This window comes from Leptopilina boulardi, unplaced genomic scaffold (genome assembly GCF_019393585.1).
Source record: "Leptopilina boulardi isolate dan_hultmark-lab unplaced genomic scaffold, ZJU_Lbou_2.1 LbouV2_137, whole genome shotgun sequence".
Lineage (NCBI taxonomy): Eukaryota > Metazoa > Arthropoda > Insecta > Hymenoptera > Figitidae > Leptopilina > Leptopilina boulardi.
The window spans coordinates 2,570,554-2,586,820 of NW_026137682.1; the positions used below are offsets into that span (position 1 = coordinate 2,570,554).

Genomic DNA, 16,267 nt, shown 5'->3' on the forward strand with positions numbered 1-16,267 from the left:
GACTAGGTACTTAGATATTGAAGGCTATCTGTACATACGACATTCTCCGGGCAATGGTGTAGTATATTATCGCTGTAAGAGAAAAGAAGAATGTCCAGCTAGGGCTATAATTTTGGGCAACTATAATATTACTGGCGCAGTCGTTGTTCGAAAAGGTCCTGATAAGTCGAAACATGTCGGTCACGCTCCTGACAGAGAAGAAATCGAAGCCTTAAAAATCGTTGGTGGGTTAAAGAGGCAGGCCATCGAACATCCTGAGACAGCACCAATTAAAATTGTTCGAACAGTACAAAATGTTTCTGAAGGTGTTCTTTCTCGATTGCCTGATAGAGATAATTTAAGAAAAGCTCTTCAACGTCAGCGTATGAAGGGTTTGCCTGCTAATCCTAGAAAAATTGAAGATTTGCTAGAAATTCCGGAAACATATCGCGTTACTGGAGCGTCGCAGCCTTTTTTATTATACGATTCTTTCGAAGGTGAAAGTGATTGTGATTCTTCCAGCAGAGTCATTATATTTTCAACGCACGAAAATTTAAGGCTTTTAATGTCATCGGAAATGTGGTTTGTTGACGGGACGTTTAAGATCTCTCCAGAAATATTTACTCAGGTATACTGCAGCACGTAAAATACAAAGAGACATATGTTTTTAGTAAGTTGTAAAAATAACTTGTAATTTTATTTTTTTTTTAGGTTTTTGCGATTTTAGGTTCCGTTACACAAATTATTAATGACAAAGAACAAATCTTTGCGTTACCATACGTTTATGCACTTCTGCAAAATAAAGAAGAGGCTAGTTATTCTAAAGTTTTTGAAATTGTAATACAAAAAGCATCAACTCTTGGATTCACAATGGATTTGACTAACATCAAGGTTATGACCGACTTCGAATTAGCAATAATTAATTCAATAAAACTGCATATTGGCGAAGACAGTGTACAAGCTTGTTTTTTCCACATGCGTCAAAGCATTTTTCGACGGATTCAAGCGGAGGGTCTCCAAGAACTATACAACGACGATAATGATAGAAGCCTGAGGAACGAATGCCATATGATGTGCGCCCTTGCATTTGTGCCTACAGAGAATGTTTCTGCTTATTTTGACATATTTGTTGAAAGTGTTTCACGGAAAGTGAAGATGTTTTAAAATATCTTAGACTTGTAGGCCATAACATTATATTGTAATCAGTTATTAATTTCATATCACCCTTTTATCGTTTTTACAATAATAGATTTTTATTAAATTGGAATTTTTGTCTATTTGAATCTTTTCTCATTGGAAATTTTTTTTATTGGAACTTTTGTCTATTGGAACTTTTGTCTATTGGAACTTTTGTCTATTGGAACTTTTGTCTATTGGAAGTTTTGTCTGTTGGAATTTTTTTTTATTGGAACTTTTAAATTGGAACATTTGAATTGGAACTTTTGAATTGGAACTTCTGTCCTACAATCTTTTAAATATGTACTATATAATTTATAGAAAACAGTTACTTTATCTTTGTCGTACGTTTTTTTTTTTTTTTTGCCAAATTTTAATTATAATTTTTTATATTAGATATACACCTTTTTTTAAGGAGGATGGTCAGAAAATGGTTTTTGACTATATTTTTAACGCAAACTAATATATGTAATAAAAATTAGTTTCAATCAATTTTGGATTTTATACCTAAATTGAATTAATTTTAAATTATATCGTAATTTGTATCCAATTTTAATTTAAACGAATTTTCACAATAAACAATATTACAGTATTGTTTTTGATAATAATTTAAAACTTCAATTTTAAGAAAAAATAATGCCAATTGAAAATTCATATATAAATAAAAATGATTTTTCATGAAAATTTTATTAAATTCTGATAAATTCACATAACGTTAAATGATGAGAATTTATTTAATTAAAATTTCTGTTATATGAATATTTGATTAAGTAGGAAATTTCATTTTATAATAATTTTCATTAAATAAAAATTCTTTGGAAATGGAATTTTGGTTCAATATTATATTATAAATTTGAAACACTGAAAATTCATACACACAAAGAAATATTTGATTTGTATTTATTAGAAACAAATAAAAATATATTTGCCTCAGGACCTAATAACTTTTTATTTGTTTCAAATAAAAAATTTAATTTAGCACAAATAAAATTTTTATTTAAACTATAAATGAAATTTATTTTAAAAAAATAAATATTTATTTAGCTTTGAGACAAATACATAATTTCTCTTTTTGGTGTATTTTCACTAAAAAAAAAAAAAAAAAAAATTTATATGAAACAACCAAATGTTGGTTGAATCAACTAAATAAATGTACCAAAAACCAAACTATTTGTCTGATATGTGTATGATTATTAGGAAATATTTTTTTATAACTCTAGGCATAATTATAATGATGATTTTTCCTATAGGCATCATTATTTCTATATACGATACTGAATTACTTGAAGAATTTTATGGAGAAATGAATATAACTTTTTTTATGGTCAGTATTTATATGTAAAAATAATTCGCATGTGGAATGCAATTTGACTGATATGTTAATACATTAAAAGTGTCAATATTCTAGATCAACATCGTTTCATGACTTCGACATTTAGCATAAAATTAACTCTAATTGATATATTTATTTATAAATTTTTCCATGTTGCAATCTCATTCAGATTTCACTTTTTTTCTGTAAGGTATTTTATATTAGACTAAATTCCAGATTATTATTTTTCAACTATAATAAAAACTCATTATTATTTAATTTATTTGGTATGTAGCTACGCAAAGTGATGTGATATTACATTTTTTTTTTTAATTAATTATAAAAAATTTTTATTATAAAGAACTTTGAGTTTTCATATGTAAAATAACTAAATAATTGCACGAAATATTTTCTATATATATATGGGTGATTCCACGTCAGATTTTAGTGGTTTTTTGGTGCCCAAATTTTTGAGTTATGAATTTTCAAAATTTTGGTTTTTGAAAAGTAGACCTATTTTCAACGACCTACAACTTGAAAACTATTGAATTTAGAAAAATTTCATTAAGAGAAAAAAGTTTCGATTTTTTGTCGACTTTTTAATAATGTCAAAAAAAAAATTATTTCTGAATTTTTATTAAAAAAATAATATTTTTTTATAAACAAATAGCATGGACACTTCCAAGCAAAAACTATAAGATTCCATCTGAATATCAGGTGAGACTCATACAATAATACCTCGCTCACTTAGGATTTTTGCTTGAAAGCGTCTGTTACTATATTCCTAAGGACATGCTCATGCGTAAATCGCACCAGATTTCTCTCCGTGTAGATACCTGAAAATAATAGAAAACGTTTGCACAAAGTTTTGGAGTGGGCCTGATGAGTTTAATGGGTGAAAATGAATTTTTAAACTCTGCGTGCAAGTTGAGCGCGCGACGTACAATCCGAATTTTGCTAATTTAAGTAGGAGTGTTTTTTTAAAGTTAGTTTTTAATTTGTTTTTTTTTTATTTTATAACATATCTATTACAATTAATACTTTAAAATAATAATACTGATAATATAATTATTATTTTCTTATATATATTCAGTTTATGTTTTTCGTTGAGATTTAATTGTTTACTTATTTTTTGTTATTCGTCCAGATTTTGTCGTTCGCGGAGATTTTCTTTTTCGTTGAGGTTCAGCAGTTACGAAAATATATATAAATATATGAAAAATAAGGAAATACGTATTTTTTTATTTTTTTATTTGATGAAAATGAAGGAAGTTATGATTTTTTGAAATTTAACGTCAACGAAGAAAGTCTGTTTTTGGAACATTTTTTAATCTATTGTACTAATAAATTAAAAATTATGCTATATATGAAATTTGTTCATTTTTTCTCAAATTTTTCAAATATGTGCTCAAAAATAACGTACCTATAACAGAAGCAACAAAAAAGTTGAAATTAAACTTATAAAGTGAGTTTTCTCAAAAGAGACACTTGCGATTTTTAATTTTTTTTTTTTTGCATCATCTCTGATGACTGAAGAATTTTTTCCCCTATCTGTGAAAGTGGTATTTTTAGTTCTTAAATTACTATTTATAATTTTTTTAGTACGGCTCACAGAATTTAAGCATTTTTTCTACAAATATATCCTTTTTCCATTAACATTCATTTGTTTTTTTTTAATTTTCATAAAAACATACTAAAAATCGTTGCGTCAAGCTTAAAAATTGTATATAGTAATTTAAAAAATAAAAGTGCCACTTTCGCAGATAGGGGAAAAAATTCTTCAATCATCAGAGATTGTAATGCAAAAAAAAAATTAAAAATCGAAAGTGTCTCTTTTGAGACAACTCATTTTATAAGTTTAATTTCAACTTTTTTGTTGCTTCTGTTATAGGTACGTTATTTTTGAGCACATATTTGAAAAATTTGAAAAAAAATGAACAAATTTCATATATAAGGCAAAATTCCTGAAATGTCCGAACAAAAAATTAAAAGTTCTCGAATTTAATCCATACTTTTCTAAAATGTTGTTATTGTTGGTGAAAGTCTAAAAATCAATTATTATTGAATTTAATAAAATAGTTTTTGAATTACAACGTTTTTAATTTTTGACTTTTGAAAAAAAAAATTTTTTTTCAATGTACAATATTTATAAGTAAAATGCATAAAAGTTAACATATATATAATGATTTTTAAAGCTTTTTTGACGAGCTACATGCTGTTAATAAAATTTTTTTAAATAGAATTTGACCTTGAAATTCAAGGTCAAAATGTTAATTTACGTTTATCTCAAAATCGGATTTTTTAAAATTATTTTTAACTATCTCAATGGAAAGCTTGACTAATTTCCTACAAATCATGTAATTTTTAGAGTGGGATCTTTTAAAGTTTTTGAGATATTAATTAATTAATTAATGTTTATAACAAATGAAATATTTTACAAACGAATAAAGTTACCGTAATTCGGAAGTTAGTAATTGAAAGTTAACGTAATTCCGCATCCAACGAGCCCTATATGAAGTATTTTGGATAAGTAGATTTGTTAATAAACAATTAGTTAACATTGCAATTGTTTATTAACAATCTACACCCAAAAAAAAGTAATCTTATATTCAGAGGAAAATTCCTCTTCTAATATCCTCTAAATATTTCCTCTTAAAACAAGATTATTCAATTGAAATGTAGAATATTTTTATTCTTCATTTTAATGGAAGAATGACAAAAGGATTCCTTTTGTATTTTCTTCTTTAATTAAGATTTTCTGTTTTAAATTTAGAAGATTTAAAAAAAGGAAACGGAAAAAAATAATGTAATCGTTTGATCCCTTTCCCTGGATATGATAGTTGTGAAGTTGTTTTTAACCTTTCAGTTTTAATATTTCTGGTAAAATGTCAACAAAAAGGACAAAAAAATAGATTTGCTTTATTAAAAATACAGAAAATATAGTTAAATTCAAATTAAATGAATATTTTTAACGCTATTTTTAGATTTAAAAAAATTTGGATATTTTTTGTGAAATTTTACTACTCAGGTAAATAGAAATACTATAACCCTATTTTTGAATCTTTCGAATTTTTTAAATCTTTTTATTTATTTTTTTAAAAAAGTTTTAAAACGTTAAATAATTTCATATATGAAATTTTTTTCTGTCCTATAAAAAATGTTAACTTTTAAACATATCATCATGTTTTAAAATTATTTTTGCGCTGAAAATCTCTTTGATCATTACAACTGATTGATGAAAACTTATTTTTTGTATTTTAATTATCAATATAAAATGTTGATAATTAACCAAAAACATGACATTGTTAATGTTATATTAAAAATCAATTTTTATTATTATATTGAAGTGAACTATTATAATTTTACTTAATTTTAATTTAAAAATGTATTTTCTGCAAAGATTTTATTATTTGATTGAAAATATAAATATTTTATTGATGGCTTTGACATTAAAAACAATTTTACGAGGTTTGGATGGACATTTAATTTAAGAGGAAAATCCTCTTAAATGAAGAATAATAATTTTGATACCAAAATTAAGAGGAAAATATGCATTTATTTTAGAGGAATCCTCTAGATTGAAAATTACTTTTTTTAGGGTGTACTTATCCAAAATACTTCATATACGGCTCGTTGGATGCGGAATTACCTTAACTTTCAATTGGTAAGTTCAGAATTACCATAACTTTATTTGTTTGTAAAATATTACATTTTTTATTGTTATTTAACTAAAATTGGACAAAAATACTAGATTAAATAGATTAAAAAATGTTCCAAAAACACACTTTCTTCGTTGACGTTAAATTTCAAAAAATCATAACTTCCTTCATTTTCATCAAATAAAAAAATAAAAAAATACGTATTTCCTTATTTTTCATATAGATTTCGAAAAAAAATGTTTCGGACAAAAAAAAATTTTTAATGAAATTTTCCCATAGATGCCCCCTATATATTTGAGTTAAATTTAAAGAATTAATGGAAGTTAAAAAATCAAAAATTCACATTTTAGCTGAAATTTCTAAAAATTAATGAAAAATAATATATAATTTATAATTATTTACAATTATATCGGTTTGTTTCAATGCAAGGAACAGAATTATTTTATTTATTTATTTATTTATTTAATACAATGGTGAACCCGCGGTCTACAAGAGCCATTAGTGGGTTACACTTAATATAAAATATAATTGAAAAATTAAGCAACAAATAGTTTCTAAAAATGCACACATTCTTTCTCACCTCAAACTCAAAACATATTGATCAACCATTTTAAGGAAAGAGGAAATGTTACAGAAAAAAAGATCGAAATTAGGGTTGATACTTTTATAAATTTGATTTAAATGATAACGAGGTAGGTAAATAGGATCCATGATCATTCTGGAGTTATACAATTGATTTTTCAATTATATTGAAACTTGAATTTAAATAAATACAACATTTTTCAGCTAAAATGAGAATTTTTTTTAACTTTCATTATTTTATTAAATTTATCTCAAATGTATTACTTTATATATACCAATCGATTCGTTTTCATGCAAGGAATACAATTATTTCATATATATAAACTTCAATTTAAAAAATCACAAAATTTTATTGTCAAAATGTGAATTTTAGATTTTTAAACTTTCATTAATTCTTTAAATTTAAATTGAAACTATACTTTATATATACCAATCGATTTGTCTTGTCGTAAAGAAAACGATTTTATTATATATATAACCTTAAATTTTTCTATTTAAAAATAATTTCGATTAAAAAAAAATTTTTGGAAAAAAGACGATAAAATTTTTTTTTTTTGAGTATTTTTTAAAATCCTTTGGTCAGATTTGACATATTAATATGATAAATGAGCCTACCAAATTTTATCTAAATCCATTAAAACCTGTTAAAGTTATCGTCTAAACAAAAAAAGGATCCACACACACACATACATCCGGACCATTGATCAGGATCTCATATAACATGTTTCTATATAGAAAAAAATTTGTTTCCGTCACTTTGAAAATTTTTATAAACGAAAGGACTACAAAGTTAATTATTACTTCTGCTAAAGTATAACAAAGTTTTGGTTTTTATGAAATAATTCAGTTCTATTAAAAGACTTCACCATGACGCACAAAATTAGAGACAAGAACATCGAAAAAATGATAAACACTTTTTTTTCAACCGACACCATAAATTATTTAATTCTACTAACTTAAGGGGTTTCCTAAATTTTTTTGGTCAAAAAAATCGAATTTTTTTTTTCATTTTTTGATAGGAAAGTATGTTAAGAATGTGTGGTTAAATCATTAGATCGTAATTCGCTCATAATCTTAAGTTATTTAACAAAATACATATATATATGCGTCTACAGATCGTATAATTAACCCTTTTGTGCCCACGATAAACCGAGCGAATGGATTTGCTTGAAATTCGTTACTCGGGGGTTATTGGGGTCTCTGATTACGAATTTAATGTCAGATTTTAAAAATTCAAAATGGCGGATCCAATATGGCTGACAAGTTTTTTAAAAAGTGTTTAGATTGGCTCGAAATGTCCTACTCGGGGGTTTATGGGGTCGCTGATTACGAATCCGGTGTCCATTTTTCAAATTTCAAAATGGCGGATCCAATATGGCGGACGAGTTTTTAAAAAATGCTTGGATTTGATTGAAATTTACTACTTGGGGGTAACTCAAAATGGCGGATCCAAGATGGCGGACAAATTTAAAAAATGCTTGGATTGGCTCAAAATTCTTACTCAAAGGGTTTATGGGGTCGCTGATTACGAATATGATGACAGAATTCGAAAATTCAAATATAAAAAAGGTTTTTTGATTTGCTGATAATAAACCCGACATGGTCATGGACCCAGTAAGGACAATTCATCATATTCATATCATTTCATCATTTTCGAGCAAATCCGATTAGTTTTAAAATTTTCGTCCACCATATTGGATCCGCCATTTTGAATTTTTAAAATCTGACATCATATTCGTAATCAGCGACTCCAAAAACCCCTGAGTAAGAATTTTCAAGCTGATTTAGTTACTTCTGCTTGACTCATTATAACCTTTTGATATCAAAACTTTAAACGGTTTTTTCTCAAAACACTATATTTAAAAATGGTAACCAGTAGAACTCAAAAACCGTTTGACCGATTTCAAAAATTCAAGTTGCATTCGATTCAGTGGAAGTTTTTGCAGGTCCTAAACCTCTAATATATTTAAAATATTCAATAATCAGGTTTTTGTGAGTGATTGATTGTCAAAAAAATGGTGTTTTTTCAGTTTTTTGGGTTCGAAAGCTTGCCATTTTTTTAATTTTTGATTTTTTTTTAATATCTCGAGGTTTAGGACCTGTATTAGGTCTTAAACTTCAAAATCACGTTTGATTTTTTTATTTTAGATGATTCTGCGATGAGCTACAGTGGTTACCGTAAAGGACCTTGATTTTGACCAGTGTACATAGCGACCTCTGTAGAAGGAGCATAATAATATTTTTTAAGATCGCAATTTTTTTTTAAATAGTTCTTGACGTATATAGTAACATGTAAAAACTTTTGATCAATTATATTTTAAAACTTATGAGTACACGATCTTTTAAAAACCTTCTATTTTAGGGCAAAAAAATTTAGGAAACCCCTTAAACAATAAGAAAATGACAATATTAAATAAACTAATTACTATGTATTTTAGTAAAAACATCATTTCTAATTTTATAAATTGTACGGGGACAAGTTTCACCATGACAATTTGTTTCTCTAATTTGCATAAAAAAGAAATTAAAATTTTTACGAATATAAGTGCGTCTCTTTTTGTTTGTAAACACAGAAATTAATTTTTCACGTTGAATTCATTACAACATAATATGTAACTTATTTCTTAAAAACCATAAGAGCAGTCTCAATGTTGTCTCAATTTTCAAGTATTAAATTTTCTTTAGTGGTTTAATATAAAAAAAAATTGTTATTTTTTTTTTGTCTAGAGGAGAACAAATATTGTGAAAGCATATCTGTATTTTGAAAGTGTGTACTATGAAGAATGAATTATAATTTATAAATTAATATTTCATTTAACTAAAACTAAAATTACAAAAAAAATTAAATTTGTTACTAAACAATGTCAAGGACCAAACTCAATATCTAATTAAAATATGTCTTTTGAAATTTATTATAATTTTGACACATCGTGACGCATCAAATATATTTTTGGCCCTCTGAATGACAGTTTATGATTTATTTTCACTCTTTAAGCCGATAAACGATTTTTAATAAATATAATATTTTTTCAGTTTAATATAAAAACTTGAATATTAAATTTTTTTACATTAAAAATATATTTAACCTTGGTATTATGGTATATAAATAAAAATAAAATATATAAAGAATAAAAATAAAATATGATAAATAAATAAAAATATTTTTATAAAAAAGTGTAATTTGTTTCACGCACAATTTTGTTTAGTATATATATATATTAAGTGATAAAATAAAAAAGGGAGGAAGGGAGTTAAAAAACGTTCGTTCATTTCAAAATAAATATATGTATATATATAATTTGCAATTGAATTTTTGTGATTCACAAGGCAAACGAGAGTCTTATCAAAATAAATCTCTCACGGAATCAAAGAGATTGTAAATTATTGTAAGATCATAGTAGCAATAAAATGACAAGACTATAAATTTAAAAAGAAAAAATAAGGAGTAAATACTCTTGACAATGCGAGTACAATATCTGAGTACTCACGTCCCATACGAGTCATTGATTTTGCACCGACACGACGTGTAATTATTTCACATGATACAGAGGGATATATAATCAGATAAATAAATTGAAAATCTGAACAATCAACAATAATCTCTTTCTCGATTTTAGTATAGAAAAAAAAAATTCTCCATACTGTGCGCATTTGTATACATATATGATTATTCAGCAATTTATTATAGGAAATTTTTGTATTAATAAATATTTTTTCTAAATAATAACAGTTTATTATAAAAAAAAATTAGTAAAATATGAAAAATGAGCATTAAGTAAAGTTAAAAAAATGATATTAAAATTAAAATAATAATTACACTGAAAAAAAAAATTTATTTTATTTAAATAATCAATTAGGGTCAGTTGGGGTAAATGGGGACAAAATCGCTATTTTTCACAAATCACGTAAGTTTCTTTCTTTAAAAGGTAATATTTGCGGGTTTATATTTTTTTAAGTTGTTATTTACGTTCCCAGGATTAATTTTATGCAGCAGAAAAAAATTTAGATAAGCTTTTAACGCATGAAACTGACTGTCCCCATTTACCCCAAAATTTAGAAAATTTCATAAAATTTGGGGTAAATGAGGACAGCACAATTTCTAAGAAAGTTTTAAGAAAAAAGTTTCCTCAAGTATATTACTGTATTAAGGGATGAAAAAACTTTTAAAAAAATTTGTAGTAGATATATAATAGTTGAACCAATTGAAATTTTTTTATTTTTTTTTTCATTTCAGTATTTTGTCTCGCATTTGAAAAAACCAGACTTAAAAATCATACCAAATTTTTTTCTTATTCCTTACGACTCCCATAACAGAAATTCACTTGAATTTTTGATTTTTGTTAATTTGGTTAATAATGACAAGCTGTCCCCATTTACCCCAAAAATTTGAATACTCAGGGTAAATGGGGACAGCTTGTCATTATTAACCAAATTGACAAAAATCAAAAATTCAAGTGAATTTCTGTTATAGGAGTCGTAAGGAATAAGAAAAAAATTTGGTATGATTTTTAAGTCTGTTTTTTTTTTCAAATGCGAGACAAAATACTGAAACAATTTGACTTTGATTTTCAAGTTTTTATGCATTGAGCGAAAACTTTTTTTTATCTTGCTGCCAATTGTCAAGATAAAAGCTTGGCAATACTCAAAACCTCTTGCAGGTGATCTGAGGTTAAAATATTGACGTTGAACTTCATTTTAAAACTGCAAATTAAGCTCCAAAACCTCTTGTCCCCATTTACCCCAACTGACCCTAATTTACTATTATCAAATAAATATTTATTTGTATTAAATAAATTTATTTCAGTGTACTAAAAATTAAATAAAAAACAAAAAAATTTGATTCTTTAAAAAATTGTAAAAATAAATTTAATTAACAAATTTAATAAATCATTATTCATAAAATAATTGAGAACTTTATACATGTATACATAATTATGAATATGTATATATGTATATATATATATTTACCGGAAGTTGATTCAAAATTATATAATTTCAGAAATTAATAATAAAAGTAAATTTGAATATATTTATTATTTATAACTTGATACAAAATTATATAACCAATAATTGTTTGCTTCATTTATCAATCCAAAATGTAACAAAATTAATTTATAATATCTTTTACATATACATTTTGCAACATGGACAATGGTGCTTCAGTTGATTAATTAACCTATAAAAACTTTTACGGCTTCCGCTAATAAATTCTCGGTATTTTGTTAATCCAGAAATTAATTAATGAGTCTTACATAAATTTTCAAATATTAAAAAAAAATATATATATATATAAATGCAGGTCAAAAAAAATCAGGAATTTTTTTTAAGTAAATCATCAAATGGCAGGAGATTTAAGGAGGTTTGTGGCCCAAAGATAATTAATTTTTATTAAATTTATGTTTGTGTTAAAAAACATTTTTCAGTTTTGAGGTTATGTTAAGGCGTTCATCCCTCTTAAAAGAAACTTAACACATAGACCGGAGAAATGTTTTATTTAAAACAAATATAATATATTTAAGTTATAAAATTTTCATTTAAATCAAATAAAATTTATTTACAAAAAATAAATATTTATTTGAAACAAATTAGTAATTTTTGACTAACAATTATTTAAAACAATTACTTATCCCGACTAATTCATTTAATGAATAAATGAATGTTATTGCACCCAGATAAATGTTTTATTTGAACCAAATATAATACATTTGAGTTAAATAAACGTATATTTGTCTCACAGCCTATTAGCCGTATTTATTTGGCGTAAATAAAATTTTTTATTTAAATCAAATAAAAAAATTTTTTTTTTGAATCAATAAAACATTTATTTGAGTCAAATAAATATTTATTAGGCTATGAGACAAATATACCATTTTTCTGGGTGTGAAGTATAGTCAAAATTGACTAATTTAAAAGATGGTGATTTTTTTAAAATTATTTTAATTAATATTCTAAATTTGAAGTAGTGAATTATTTTATTTTTTTGAATTAATAACTGTGTCTCTTTTTCATTTAATTTGTTCAATTTATATGCAAAATGTTAATTTAAAACAAAAAATTTATTAAAAAAAAGTAAATTAGACCATTAGAAAGGTAAAACAAAACAAATTTATGTCACTATTTGAATTGAAACAATGTAATAAATTTGTATTGTTTTATCTTCCTACTAATCGAATTTACTTTTTTATTGAAAAAAAAACTATTGGAAGGGAATTTTATTTTTTACATTAAAAAAAAATATATATTTCTTTTTATCAATTAAATTTATAACTCACAGTTATCCTCCTTTGGTGTGGCACAAATGTAAAAAAAAATAATAATAATAACAGGAAAATTTACGAGCACATTAGACACTTATTTAGTACACTTGATTTTTTTTTCTCACACTGTACATGTAAATGATCTAAAACTACACTTTTTTTTTTTTTTAATTAAAAATTGAGAAGAACAAAGTAATTTTGAAAAGTGACACATTAGGAGATAGAAAGGGGGAGGGTGGGGTGGGGGAAGTGGCAGCATGCAAGACGGGGGTTCCTCCGGGGCTGAGGGTTGGAGGATTAAATGAAACTCGAGTCAGCGTTGAACCTTCATTTATAAGAAAGTTTCAAGGATCAGACCTTCCTATATAAATCCACAAAGGAAGGGGGGAAAGCACTGTTCATTTACTTGATATTTTATATCGATGGTGGGAGTCGACGTACTCGCGATCTTCGTCAATCAAGGTCATACAATCATAGGTACTCATTGTCACATGTATCATCATTAAAAAAAAAAAAAAAAAAAAAAAAAATTTAACTTAATGTATGAGATAGAAAATTTTTTTTTATTGTGATAACAGAAAATTTGTTCTTTCAAAATTAATTTGTTAGAATTTTCAATTGACAAAATTTCATGTAGAATTTTACTTTTAATCAAATTTTTCTTTATTCGAATTATTATTTAACAGAAATTCAATTTAACCATAATTAAATATCAGGCAGAAAAATTTGGACCTAAATTTTAAAATTGACCAATCAGAAGTTATAAACAAAATTATAATTGATTATTTTTAAAATTTACACCCAAATTTTTCTGCCTCTATTGCATTGCAGGGTTTCGTGAACTGCTAAGGTAACCATGGTAACGGTTGCTATGGAAACGGTTGATATGGTAATGGTTGTCATGGAAACGGTTGCTATGGTAACTGTTACCATAGCAACAGTACAAGTGTACGACGGACGGACGGACGCCAAAGCGAAACAATAAAATTTAAAAATTTTCGAAAATAAAAATATTCAAATTAATATTATAATTCTTATTTATTTATAAAAAAAAAATTAATTAATATAAATTATAATATCAATATATTTTATTTAAAGCACCGTTTTAAGATGTTACAAGAATTGTATTAATAATAATTATTCAGTACTTTCATTATGTAGAAACTTAACGGCGTTTAATGAATTTTAACAACTTATAATTAAAAAAATATCCGCTTTATGTTAATACAAAAAAAAGTAATTATGTTATATATATAGTGCTTTTTATTTTAATTCGGTGAAAATTGTAGTTGGAATAGTTTATCTGTCATAGAGTTTCTTATAAAAAAAATTATTGTCTTAAAAAAAAGTTTTGTTTCCCTTTCTCCTACCGTTATTTTTATTAACCGTAAATGATATAATTTTTCTATTTCCTTGTTGTATATTGTATAATAGAAGCGAATTTTCAAATATAATTTTATTATCGAATTCTTTCTGCTTTGAAATTTATTGGGAGAAAAAATATTTTACATTGAAAAATTCATTGTTGCAAATTGATTTTAAAAAGCTTTAGTGACAAAGATCGTAAAAATTGCACGTGGAAATTTATGATATCACGTTAATTGTTGTTCATTTCTAGAGTAATTTAATTTTTTGTTTTTTTTTTTTCTATAATAATTTAATGCATTTGAACTATATAAATGTAATGAAGATTGTTAGGTGTTCGTCTGATACTAACGAAACATTAAAATAATATAATATTATATTTGTATATTATATTATATAATATTATATAAAAATTTAATTTTAGTTATACGTCCCGGTAAATATTTAGTTATTTTATTGTAAAAATAAAAGTAATATTTGACAATGACTTTGAAGGAAGTATATTTAAAATACCGAATAAAATTTTTTTCACTCTGACATAAAAAAAAAGTGATCGATACATTCCAAGAATCTAATAATATTTAATGGTCGAGAAGAATCAGAAGCTATTTTCAATGCCTTTTATCTGTTACGAAAAACGTCTATATCCTTATAAAGAATGAAAATAGATTATTGAGTTGTCAGCATCAAAATTAAGTAAAAAAAAAAAAATATATATATACACTTATAATAATGTTTATAAGAAAATATACTGAAAAAATTTTTTAATTAAATTCAATAAACAGAAAATGCTATGTAATATTCATATTAAAAAATTATAATAATATAATAATTTTTTTTCGACTTTTACGAGCAATTTTACTAAAAAAACTTTTTTTTGGCTTGTTATACTTATTTATTTACAGGTAATAAATGGATTTACATAAAATTAAAAACTGTTAATTAATTAATTAATTAATTCAAAAATAAACATAATTTATTAAAATGTCTGAAATGACAATATTTGAAAAACATAATTTATTTTTTCAAATATATTTAATTTCCCGATAAATGCGAGAAAAATTATGAAAAATTTATTAAAAATCTTTTTCCTCTTGTTATTTTGTTTTGAACAAGTTTCATAAAAAAAAAATCCCAGATAAAATTGAATTTTTTTTCTGAGAAATTTTAATCTAATTTTCTATATATATACATATATTTCATCATATTTCCTATTACTGAAGAAATCTTTAAAATAATTTGCTCTACAATAAATTTATGTATTAACAATAAAAAGTGTAAAAATAACAAAATTATCATAAAAAGTAAATTTATTTAATTTTCTAGTCACGTGTATTTATTCTGAATCGTAAGTTGCTATTTGAAATTTTTTCAAAACGATATATAGAAAATTTATAATTATATATAATTAGTTGAAAACATTTGCCTAATAAAAGTTTTGTACAATTTTTTTAAATCATTTATTTTTTTAAAAAGCATATAATAATAAATTTTAGTTCACTGTACTCTGTGAAAAAATAATTTTACTCTAAAGATTCAACTTCTGATGAGTTGATTTTATTTGAAAAAAATACTTTCGTAAGGAAAAAAAGTTTTTCAAGAATACTGTGCGACTCAGAAAGTTTATTCGCGTAAAAAAATTTGCTGAACTCTAGAGAAAGAAGTTTTCTTTTTCCTTTTTTTTTTTTTTTTTTTTTTTTTTTTTGATATTACTATTTTTTTTATACTCTTCGCTCGATTAGAAAAAAGTTTTCTGGTCCATTTTCTTTTATCTTTATATAATGCCAAAGAGATAACTCTCGTTAATTAAATAAAAATGTCATTTTTATAGAAAATTGTAAACGTGTTTGGGATAAATAATTCAAACGTGTTGTTGATCAAGAAGGCTTAAATTTTTTGGGGAGAGGAGTTTTGTACGCACTCTCACTGTTATCGAC

General features: G+C 24.6%; 1 protein-coding gene across 1 annotated transcript in view; it reads right to left on the reverse strand.

Moving 5' to 3' along the window:
* Positions 1-13,272, reverse strand: part of LOC127291428 (putative metabolite transport protein HI_1104) — a 37,662-nt gene extending 24,390 nt beyond the window's left edge. The window contains exon 1 of the mRNA XM_051320558.1: positions 12,981-13,272. The gene's annotated coding sequence lies outside the window, so the exon portion shown is untranslated. The remainder of the gene's footprint in view (positions 1-12,980) is intronic.
* Positions 13,273-16,267: the final 2,995 nt, after the last annotated feature.